The following is a 12,656-nucleotide window of genomic DNA, read 5'->3' on the forward strand; positions in this document are numbered from 1 at the left end:
GCAAAGGAAAGACCAGGCCAAAGTTGCAAGATGCAACATACAACATGCGAGTTGGAATGTCCATAGAATTGAGTTATCCCAAACTCAAGGACGATGCAAGCAAGTGGAATAGACTAAGAGTTAGTCTATGCATTAGTTCCGAGCAGGGCCAAAAGCTTAGATAAGTGCAAACAAGTTGGTAATGCAAGATTAGCATTGTCATGCAAGTTTACACAGTGAAGCATATGACGCCAAGAATAACTAGAGTGATTTTAAGGAGTTGGCATTTGTGATGAAAGCATAAGGATGGTATGTGCATGAGTTTAGAGCAAGAATTTGGCAGTGCCAAGGTGTGGCTGGCATCAGTCTAAGGCCAAAGCACAGTATGGCGCAACAAGTGGCGCAACACAGCTCAAGTGACGGTTATGGGTTGGTTGAGAGCTTCACAAGCATGCCAAACACGCGAGACAAAGAGGGAACGGTTGTAAATGGATTTTATGATCGTGGGAGAAGGTTTCCAACTGCAAAAAGACAGGTGTTGGATGATTGGCGCGAGTTAGAGAAGAACTGGCCAGTTAACACAGTTGTTGGCGGTTATGCAACTGCTCCATGGGACAAATGGCCGTCCATGGCATGTGTATCAGTGTTACACGATTTTGGCAAGTAAAGCTGCTGTATAAATACTCCTAATTCAGCGGAAATTCGGCAGACTAGCACATGAGAGTATGAGACTCAATTTGAGAGTGTTTTTGTAAGTTTAAGGCTTGGTTAAAGGTGAACAAGTCTGTGCAAGTCCCTAAGTGGGCAAGTTTTGTATATCTTCCTTTGATGCAATAAAATGAGATGATTGTGTCATGTTCTAAGTGTTCTTGGTTGGATGATTGTTATTAAGTATGTATGCATGAATTGAATGCATTATGGGGTGCATTCGAGAAGTTTATTGAAGAAAAAGAAAGGTAAAGACTTCCGCTAGCAATCTGAAAGGTTGGATGTTTGCATTGGTGCAAACTTATAAGGCTGAAGTGCAGGTGGGCGAAGTTTTATTCGTAGAACCACTGTACTGTCGGGTTACACTTTCGCAGAAAATATCTGGGGTGTTTGAAGGTGTGACATACGGGTAGGTTGCTGGACGTGTAGTTGAGCTAAGAAGAAGAAAGAAAAGTCAAGGGGCGAGGAGAGGCGATTTTCTAACAACGTTAAATTTTTTGTTCTTCGATTTAAAGATCCGTTTTGTTGTATTTGTAATCGATGGCTAGTGTTGGTTGATTAGGTGTTTTTGTCTCTCGATATATTCTAATTTTCTTCTTAAATTCTGAAAATGGTAATTACCGAAAGTTCATTCGGGTTTTTCTTCAAATCTTCTGATAATGGAGGAGTTGTATTTCGACTTTGTTATTAGATCCAACAGGAATGTTAATACTAATTGGTCTCAAATGTTGTTTAAGCAGAATGATTCATGAGTCTTTGCCATTTATGCCTCATGTTATCTTTGAAGGGAAAAAGATTCTTGAAGTTTTTTCTGGTTTTTATGATGAGGATATTCGCAGATGTGAGGATCTGATCGTTGGTTGCTGTGTTGGTAATAAGTTACCATGCTTAATGGTTAAGAATGTTGTTCAACGTATTTGGAAACTCAAAGGAGAGTCGAAAATTACTATCCATGATAAGTCTATTTGTCTTTTATTGAATTTGCTTCTGCTGAGGACAAATTACTAGGTTAGAGCATGGATATTTCTTCATATCTAGTGAATTTATGGTGGTGAGAGCCTGGACAGCTAATATTGAACAGGATTTACCCGAGCTCAAGAACATCCATGTGTGGTGAATTTGAGGAAAATTCCATTGTGTATGTGGAATGCTAAGGGATTAAGACAACTTGCTAGTTTCATTGGAAATCCTATTATGCTAGACAAACAAACTGCTAATAAATCTCGCATGACTTATGCTAGAGTCTGCGTGGAAGTGAGTGCGGATTTTGATTTTTCAAGTGTGACTAAAGCAGTTGTCGATGGTGAGGTGAAACTTAATTTTCCTGTTGAGGATATCTGGAAACCCTCTAGATGCATGCATTATGGAGTTTTTGACCATCCTAAGGTTAAGCGTGAGAACAACAAAGATTGCGAAAGCAGTTGTGCAAGAGGTTGTGATTGAAGAAGGCACTACGAATACTTAACAAGGTGGATGAGTGACTAAAACTTTGAAGAGAACTGGAGGTAATACCAATGAACCTGGGCCAGGTTTTGGTTCAAAGCATTGTGCGGTTGAGAATAGTGTTAGCTAGCAGGACCCTATGGAGACTGCGGTGCACTCTTTGTTTCTTCCAATTTGCGTCAACAGTAATTTTCCTCCTTACAGGAGTTCTGGTGAAGGAATGAAGAATTTTCCTCCTTCTCACTTAGAGAGGGATGAGGGTGGAAGTAAATGAGCTTCTATCATATAGGTAGATAAGGAGATTAGTTTTGTGCAATCTCAGGTGAAAATTCTTGACGTGAGCCATGTGACTGATGGTGATGGTAGTGCTAGAGCCCATTTTTTTTGCCAAAGTCTTATGTGCAATGAAGACTAATGTGACCTTAAGGGTGGTTGACAAGAAGTATGAGAAGAATAAGAAATCAAATTCTTCACATGGCTAAGAGCATCTCCAATGCTATGGGTCAAGGTCATCCTATGTGGAGGTCTTATTTACATTTTTTGGTTGTGGGTCATTCACTACATGACAAAAAAAATAAAGATAAGACTTTCTAATTAAATTTCATCTCCAATCCCCGAGATCTTATTAACATTTTTTATTTAAATTTAGAGACAAAAGATGATGTGGACTTAAGACCCAAGATAATTTCTCATTTACCCCAACTTAGCCATGTCATCTTTTATTATGACCTTTACCCTTGTATTTGATATGAAAACTTGGTGGGGAAGGTCTTAAATCTATGTGTCATGCTATTTTAAGACCTTCACCCCTTGCATTTGAGATGCTCTAATATGATTAAATTAAGATGTTAGAATATAAAGGGTTTAAATGACCCTTAAAGCAGTTGGAGGTTAAGAATCTTGTTTATAGTAATAAATTGAGTATGGTCGGTATTGTAGAAACAGATATGCAGGAAAGTAATAAGGATGGTGTTAGATATTAGATTATGTTCTTCTTGGCAGTTTGAGGATAATTATCTTATTGATGCATCTTGTAGAATTTGGATTGGATGGGACCCTGGGGTTATGAAGGTAAAACTTCCCCATTGTTTTTCTTAAGCTTTGTTTTTAGATGTTGTTACTTGTCAGAATAAGAATTTTGTTGCTGCCTTTGTTTATGAAAGCAATGCCAGAGAAGACATTTATAGTCTGAGATTAATGTTTTTGCTTCTTATAATAAGAGCCCTTGGATTTTTCTTGGGGATTTTAATTCTTTACTTGTAGTTGGTGATAAAATTTGAGGTGCTGAGATTATTCCTTCTCATTATAAAGAGTTTTGGAATTGTACTCAGGAGGCTCAGATTTTTGATTTTAGATACAGTGGTTGCTTTTATTCTTGGAGTAATATGTAGAGGGTGAGTTTAGAATTTCTTATATTATTATGGGATTGACAGGGTGTTGGTGAATATGGAATGTGTTAGATCATAGCTTGGTTGAACCCACCAAGCGTTGGTATGTCAAGTTTGGTTGTCAGATTTTAGTGTGTCAAAACTCATCTAAGAGTCGCTTGATTATGTACTAGAAGAAACTTTGTTTAGGTTAGACTAGAAAGTCTAGAAATGTTGAGACATACAAGTATTACTCGAAGACCTGAAGAACGTGAAGAAGTAACGAGCTACAACGACGACATCATCCTTCCTCTTGAGGTTACTAATATTGACTTGAACTGTTTCATTCCTAACGTATCTTTCAAGTCGTGCTATATTGAACACATAACTGCGAAGCTCTGTATTGGATATATTACTCTAGTAGTGAGACATGATCACATGATCATAGTATTAGGGAATTAGACTACGAATTATAACGCTTATCTTTTGAACTTCATAGATATAACATCGACATAATCTTATGAATGTTGTTAGGATTATGTGAATGGGTAGTGGTGAAGATTTCATCCTATGAAACAATGTTTTATATTTGTTTAAAGGAAGTACATTCATGAACTTGATTTATGAAACGAAAGGGAAATTGCTAGGCTTATTGGTACGTCTATTCATTGCAAATCTTTGGATTACCAATATGTGTGAGATGGTAGAACCGGTCGTAACTTTGTTATGTATCTTGGTACAACTAATCACAATGGCTGACTTATGATTTTGTATAACTATTTTTGATTACTTAGTGTAACCGATCCCAAGTAATCACCTGAGATTGTATAGGAAACAAAATATATTCTTTATATATTTTCGGAAATTCCTTGTATTTTCGATCCGAAAAATTGTCTCTTCTTAAGAGAAACTTTCTCTTGCTTGTATTGAGAAACCCTGATTTATTCTTATTTAAATTCCTGAGCATGCTTCAAATAACTCGCATTTTTACAAAGACAAATAAGGAGGAAGTTCAAAATGTTAAGAATTGTCAAGGAATCAATATAGAAAGGAAGAAGAAGATCATATCAAAAATCATGTCTGATTATGATTCTGATAGTTCTGCTGGATCCAAAGATGAGTCATGTCTGTTGGCTTACAACCTTCAAGATCCTACAAAAACCAAGTGGATACCTTTTGATAGTATGATTGACTATGTCCATGGTTTTGAAGAACTAAGAACCAATCTCATAATGACGGTTCGAAATCAAGATTCGCTCAAGGATAGGATTGAGGAACCAAAATCTGATCTTGCAGGCATGAAGGTTCAAGTTGATAAGCTTGAAAAACAGGAAGTGGTTGGAGACAAGTCTCTTGAGATATGCTTCAAGAGTTTGAACACTGAAGAAACCTCAGTGAACAATAAGAGCACCACTAGGGATTAAGTTATATGCTGTAATACTTAATCCAAGAAAAATAGACATCAATTTTTGATTTTATTTCGATTACTGTATAAGGTCTATTTTTGAATAAAACTATTATTATTTATGAATAAAATTATTATTTTATAATTTTTCTTGTGATAGTTTCCGATTACATAGCCTGTGCATGAATGTATATATTTTTGCTATGTGTTTTTGGTTTTCGGTTTATGGGATGTCTGATTTCAGTTTTCATTAACCTCAACATTCGATCTCATATGATGAGAAACCTTATGGTTTGTGTGGCTTTTTGATTTAGCGGGATTAAGTTCTAGCCCATGTTGGTAGGCTTTATCAAAGTGAAAAAGCGTGGGTCTAACAACCACACCCAATATTTCGTTTGGAAATATGAATAGACAAACTCCAATATACTTTCAAGACAATCAACTAGACAGTTAGACTCAATCCAGAGAAAAGTATATCAAAGAGTTTTGTATCTCTATCTCCCAATTCAATCTTCAATCAGCAAATATGAATTTGCGATCCCGATTGAATATAATAGAAATAACTTGAATGGCACCAAAGACCAATGTTCAATCAACAACCAAAGGTTGGATTTTTCAATTAATCGATTCTACGCACAACCTGTGATATTTCAATTATTTAAAAAAATATAATCCGGAAAAGAAATAACACAGACACTAGAATTTAGTTAACGAGGAAACCCCGAGACCTAGTCCAGATTTGAACACCACACTATACTAAGCAGCTACAGATACTAGCCTACTACCAATCAATTTCCGACTGGACTGTAGTTGAACCCTAATCAGTCTCACACTGATTCAAGGTAAAGTTGCGCTACTTAAGTCTCTGATCCCAGCAGGATACTACGCACTTGATTCCCTTAGCTGATCTCACCCACAACCAAGAGTTGCTAAGACCCATAGTCGAAGACTTGATAAACAAATTTGTCTCACACAAAAAATCTATAGGAATAGATAAATCTGCCTCCCACAGAAATACCTACGAGTTTTGTTCCGTATTTTGATAAATCAAGGTGAACAAGAACCAATTGATATACCGGACTTATATTCCCGAATAACAGACTAGAAATATGAATCACCTCATAATAATATTAATTGTATGGTAGCGAAACAAGATATTGTGGAATCACAAACGATGAGACGAAAATGTTTGTGACTACTTTTTATCTTGCCTATCGGAGATTAAATCTCGATCCAATCTTAGAGAAGATAGTACTCAAACACGACAGAAACAACAAGATCATATCACACAACTACAAATAAAATATTTGGGTCTGGATTCACAATCCCAATGAAGTTTTTAAGTCGTTAACCTACAGGTGTGGATGGGGAAAAACGAGCCGCCGGTTTTTTGGGAAAGTGAAGAGTCGAGCGTGCTGTCGAGACTCCTCACCCGGGAAAAATGTTAATCCTCATGCAGATGCACCGCTACAAAGGGGGTGCTAAGATTCGGGAAATCAATCTGTATGACTCCGGCCTAAACCAAGACAATGGTCGTTTCAGAGTCAATTCGGTTGCAAAAAGGGAGATGAATTGATCTACAAGATGGAAGCTGAGAGTTGAGTGGGATCAGTGATGATCAAGGATTGTGGGTGTGTTGAAGGTTTATGCAATATTGTTGAACTGCTGAAGTTGAGTTCTGTAAATAAGTTTATATCGAGTTGTTGACGGATAATGATGATAATCGATGATTGGTGATATGTCCTCGATTTAGACTTATTTATATTGCAAGAATGATGTACCACTGATCCCTGTAAGTGTGATGGTTTCTTGAGTGAAAGAGTGGGAAAGTGGGAGATCGTGGTAAAGTCAGTTCCATGTCGTCCGAAGACTTGACTGATCGTGCACCCACTACTTTGCTAACTCCTTCAACCGTTTTCACGACTTACGCAAATTTTCGTTGTGGATGAATCCACGTGCCGTAGACCGCCAGACCAAAACCCTAAGTGATATCCCCCCATTTGTGACATGATTGATATTTCACGAATCGTGGAGTCTGCAAGGAAGACGTGTATTAGTTAGTCAGTTGTTGACTGATTTAGACTGTGAGTCTAGTTTTGTTGAACCGAGCATAAGTGGTGAATGCTCAGTGATTCATGGATTGAACATGTAGTTCTCTGAGATGTCAATGAATTACTGACTAGAGCGACTGAACAAGTATTGCTCAACTCGATGAATTGCTGAATATTGAGAGTTTGAGCAAGTATTGCTCAATTCGACGAATTTGATAATTTTGGCGTGCAACTGAGCAAGTGTTGCTCAATTCAACAAAATACTGAATATTGATAATTTGACGTGCAATTGAGCAAGTTTTGCTCAATTCGACAAACTACTGATGAATTACTGAACGTTGATGGTTGGATCAATATTCGAGCAACCGAGCAAGTATTGCTTAATTCGACGAATTATTTACTGGTGCCGTGACCCAATAAAATATTAATCAAAAATATTGGTGAATTACCGAACATTATTAATTTAGATGTTGATTGTTGAATCAACATTATTTTGTGTTTGAACTTGCTCAGAATGGTGATTCGTGGAGCGTTTGTTAGAAACCCTAATTTTTTATCAATCCTTCATCATTTGGCTAATTGCTGAAAATTGGTCATGAGTGAGGAGGGACCGACCACATGGGATGATGAGCGTCCATGGGTGCCCAGTACTCGAGTGAGCACGCACCAGGGTTCTCAGTTTGAGAGTTGGTGAAAGAACGATGATTAAATGCAGGTTTCATAATTTATTGAAATATTGCTGGATTTAGCATTGGGTGATAATACCTAGGTATGCGAGATTAGGACCGACCAAGAGAGCATGGGACCGGCTCTTGGTGGTCACGGTACCAGTTTTTGGTCATTTGGAGAATCCCCCAGTTGGTTGGAGAGAGTTCGGGACCAATATGAGCAATTGAGCAAATTAGATCAGAATTATGAAAATGTGTGGGACCGGCCTTGTGCAAGCCCTAGGAATGACCCTGGTCGGTCATGAAGGTGTCATGTGTTGCCGTGGTGTCCGTATTTCCATACCGAGGGTTTCAGTATTTTCTGATGCGCGTTCGAGCAATATCATGAATTTTCAGAAGAGTTTCATCTTGACTGAGAATTCTCGATTTTTGTTGGAATGAGCATGTATGCTCAATTCATCAATATTTTGAAAATATTAAAATAAAAGTGTTTTAATATTTAAAATTTCCGTGAGAGGCTAGCTAGTCGTCTGACTATGTTGGCTTTTGGTTTTTCGTGATTTGAGCAATATTTGAGAAAATATGGAGAAATCATGAATTTTGCTCAAACCCAGGAGTTTCATGAATTGAGGAAAATAATAATTATGCAACATTAGGGATTGCAAGGTGTGGGACCGACCATGGTTAGGGCATGGCTGACCGGCTAGGTCGTCCGGTCCCGCACACTTTTCCCTATTTTATTATTTTTCATGAATCCTTGAAGTTATGGAGAATCCACGAGTTTTTGTTGAAAGGGAGGAGTTTCGTGAGATTAGGGAATAATAATTATAAAAATCTAAGGATTGTGAGGTATGGGACCGGCCACGGCTTAGGCATGCCGGCCGGTTAGGTTGCCCGGTCCCGCACACCTCTCCTTATTTTATAATATTATTTCGTGAATCCACCAAGTTATGGAGAGTTCACGAGTTTTGCAAAAACAAGGAAAGTTGCTAAAACCAATGAGTTTTCGTGAGTTCACGAAATAACAAAAAATAATGGGAGAGGCACGGACCGACAATGGCTAGGGCACGGCCGCCCGTGTCTCTTATTATTTTATTAATATTTATTGCTTTCTCCTTTTTTACGAAGGATTCCTCATTATTTCATATTTTTGGACACTCGTTCGTGCATCATTGTCGAGTACACTCGCACCATTTTTGTGGGGCTTACTCGGTGATGGTCCAGATGCCCGGTTGTTGAGTATCTATTACTAATCTATGAATTCAGTGGAGAATAATCCATGAAACTGAGTAATAAAAATGAATAGTTGTTCATTATTAATTCGCAGGATCATCTTTGTATTCGACTACGAATTCAGAATAATAAAATAAGCATTACCATCCTATGGGATCGTGGATTCGACCATAGAATCAGAGTAATTAAGATTATCTATTACCATTTCATGAGATCAGTGGATTCGATCATGAAATCGGAGTAATGAGATAACACAGTTGTTTTATTGCCATTCTATGAGATCAAGCCGTGGATTCGATCATAGAATCGAAGCAATTGTTATTGACATTCCATGGTATCAGGCCGTGGATTCGACCATGGAATAGGAGCAATTGTTATTGCCATTCCATGGGATCAGGTTGTGGATTCGACCATGGAATAGGAGCAATAATAGATTATTCTGGGAATTCAGTGTTGAATGTCGCAGCAGAATTAATCTATTGCAGAAAAGATATTAGCCAGTTAAAGCATCACATCTATTCTGAATGGTGTATAGTCAGGGAGTCATGATGCTGTTTACGACCTGAAGGCGTTAGTTCTCTCAATCTACGGAGAACCGCCTGAATCTATGCACAGTCTCTCCACATAATCAGGGAACGGTGAGTGTCACCGACGTCCTAAAGGCATCCGCCGCTCAACTATTCTTCTATGTGGGGGTGGGTCTCTCTCCTGCAATCAGGGAACAGTGAGTATCACCGACGTTCTGAAGGCGTTAAGCTCTCAATCTACGGAGAACCTCTCAAATACGTTATTCTGCATAGAGGTCACGATGAAATTCCAGGGATCGAACGCTCAGCTGGTGGAGGCTTTTCGAAAACATATTTATCATGGCTTCGTAAAATATGAATCGTTGCATGCCTGAAAGCCGTGTCAAAAACATGCCTCATGATTTTACGGTTTTTCCCTTTGTTGAAAATCCACCATTTACATTAAGTCCCCTGCTTAGTGAGAAACAATCATGTTCCGCAGTAAGCATTAAATGGTGATTTGCAGTCGACGATAGATCAACGGTCGAACTCAGTCTACAAAGGTAGTTTCAGAATCCTCGATTTACCCCAATGATGTCATGTACGAGCAAATGCACAGATGAGGACCCTGATAGAATAGAGTGTCATCTTGTGAGCGTGGAGAGATGAGGCACTGCTGATTTGGGCGTTCAGAAGCTTAGTTATGGTCGGTCTAGGATTTATGGGCCCGAGCCCCAAAAAGGAAACCCATGTTTTATTAGGTTTTGGAAACAAATTCGATATAAAAGGGAATAACCCTAGTAATAATTCTTATTATTTGACCGACCGGATCTCACTCTTTTCATCACCTTCACGAGTTCAGCAACAACAGGGAGGAGGAAGAAAAATTCACGCCAGCACCGCCGCCGTCCGATCACCGTCCGGCAGAATTCCTGCCGGCGTCGGCAGGTGAGTCCGTCTGATAATTTTTTTTTGCTGTTAGTTTTATGATTCATGAGTTGTTCACAAAACGAGAAATCCCCTAGTTGCATGCATGCATAGAATTTATGAAGGATTTTTAGAGAACGTATGTATATGCCCGTTTATTCATTAGTTGAAAGAACGAGCAAAAATCCCTAATATGAAGAGATACATAAAATTTTGAATAGACATGGTCTAGTTGCAGTAGAAAAAGTTTTGTTTATTAGGTTTCATGAAAATCCAAGTTTTTTTTTTGAAAGCATGAACTTTGCAAATACTTTTAGGAACGTAGGTTTGTTTGTAAAAAGTAATAAATAACGATCCTTAGGGTTAAAGGAATTCCGAAAAGACCTGGAGTTCATGATGAAAATTTGTTTGAGAACTTTTGACATTTTATTCGGACTTTAAAAAATAGGAAAGACCCTCGTTTCATAGGTGAATGCTCGATTGAGCAAAGTTAACTCACGTAAAAAGTTTTTTTTTATATGCGTACGTGAGTTTGTTTTTTTTGATAAAATAAAATCAAACAGTGATTTTGAGTAACTGTTGAAGATGAACAATTTTGTTTCATGATTTTTTGATATATGTTTTGTGGTATAAAATCATGAGATGTTCACATGAAAAGTTTATGTGAATTGTTCATGGTTTCGTGAAAATTCAGTGTTGACTCCCAAATGTTAAGTTTTTTGCTTGACTTTGCAGGTTTGAAAGAACAAGCAAGTTTTGGGGTTTTACGCTGTTATCACTAAGTTCGTGAAATCGTAAATAGGTAAGAGTTGAGGATTACCATTTTTGTAGACGTCGATATGAGCATCATAATTGTCTTGTTGCTTCAATTCTGTTGATGAAATTTGTGTATGGATGTCACAACAACTTTGCGAAAATGGCTCAGTCCCGTAGCGCTTCTGAAGACGATGCTTCTTCGAGAGAGGATGTTTCCACAGACGCCTCTTCCAGAGGTGATGGTTCCTCCAGAAATGATGATTCTGAGATTTGCAAAGAGAAAGAGGGAAGTCCCAAGACTAAGAACATTCCAACTGCTGAGGATAAGATCTTTACGTATCTATATAGACCTGAAAAGTGTCCCTTAGGCTCCTCGTTTCGGTTGTTAATAAATCCCAGGAGCACTACTCAGCATAAATTGGTATCTCCTCAAGCAGTAATCCGGTTTTGTTTGCAAGGAAAACACTTTTCGGCTTCTCATGTGGAGTTCAAGCTTTCACGAAATCCCCTGATGCATTTATCTGGATGGGCAAGACACATTCTGGGTCATAGCCGTGTTAGGACCATATTGGATAGTGCTCAGGTAACACGAGCCATTCAAGCTGCTGGAGATTTAATCATCAACCATGATATACCAGGTATGGTAGCCTTTCTCGTCAGTTAGTATGTTTCTACTCACACGTTTATATGCAGATGGGGAGAATTCACCATTACTTTAGAAGATGTAGTTGCTTTGTTGCACCTTCCAATTACTGGTAATTTCCATGGAGAGCTTTCGTCGGAGGATAAGGAGATATCTAATATATTAGAGGCCAAGATGCACGATATGCTCAATGGTTATCACATTGGTGGCCGAGAGATAGAATTCCTGAAGAACCGGTTGATGGCGCTTTAACAATTGCTGTTTTCTTATGCCTGTGGCTTTCCAGGGATATCTTTGAAGATTGTGGACACTTGCTGAAGCCGTTTGTGATTTCCTTTGCCATAAAGATGGCAAAAGGTGAGAAAATTCCCATTGGCAGTTTATTCTTGGGTTCGTTGTTCGCCAATTTAGACTCTCTAGTTATAGACTCCAGTATTTCTGATGGCTTCATGAAAGTCGAGACATATGCCAATACCATGTTCCTCCAAGCCTTGATGTGGGAGCATCTCGAGAGTTACGCCCCAATTCCCCGTAGCATTTTACAAGGACCCAAGGTCGACACTCGTCACTCCTTCCTGGAGAAGAATAACACCAGGATCATGCGTTGGTCTAGAAAGAAACCAAAATATAAGATATGCATTACTGACGTTTTGGACATTGAGTCCGAGTTCAATGTTCGCCCCTGGGTGTCGTTCCTTCTCTTTTTTCACAGTTGATCACTTTCAATACTACTGACGAAAATATCACGTTGAGTATTGGTGCTGGTTTGAGTGAAGGAGAGAGATCTTTTGTGTTGAGTTGTACTCCTGGTTTCTTGATATCAGTAATGAATGGAGAATTACGGGTAGAAGAATACAATATTGATAGAGAGGTTCGACAGATGGGTGCTGATCAGTGTATTCCGGGTCACCGAATGAACAAACCATCAATTGAGTATTTGAAGACTAATCTGGACTGCACTCATGTGGAG

Source organism: Papaver somniferum, chromosome 7 (assembly GCF_003573695.1).
Source record: "Papaver somniferum cultivar HN1 chromosome 7, ASM357369v1, whole genome shotgun sequence".
Classification (NCBI taxonomy): domain Eukaryota; kingdom Viridiplantae; phylum Streptophyta; class Magnoliopsida; order Ranunculales; family Papaveraceae; genus Papaver; species Papaver somniferum.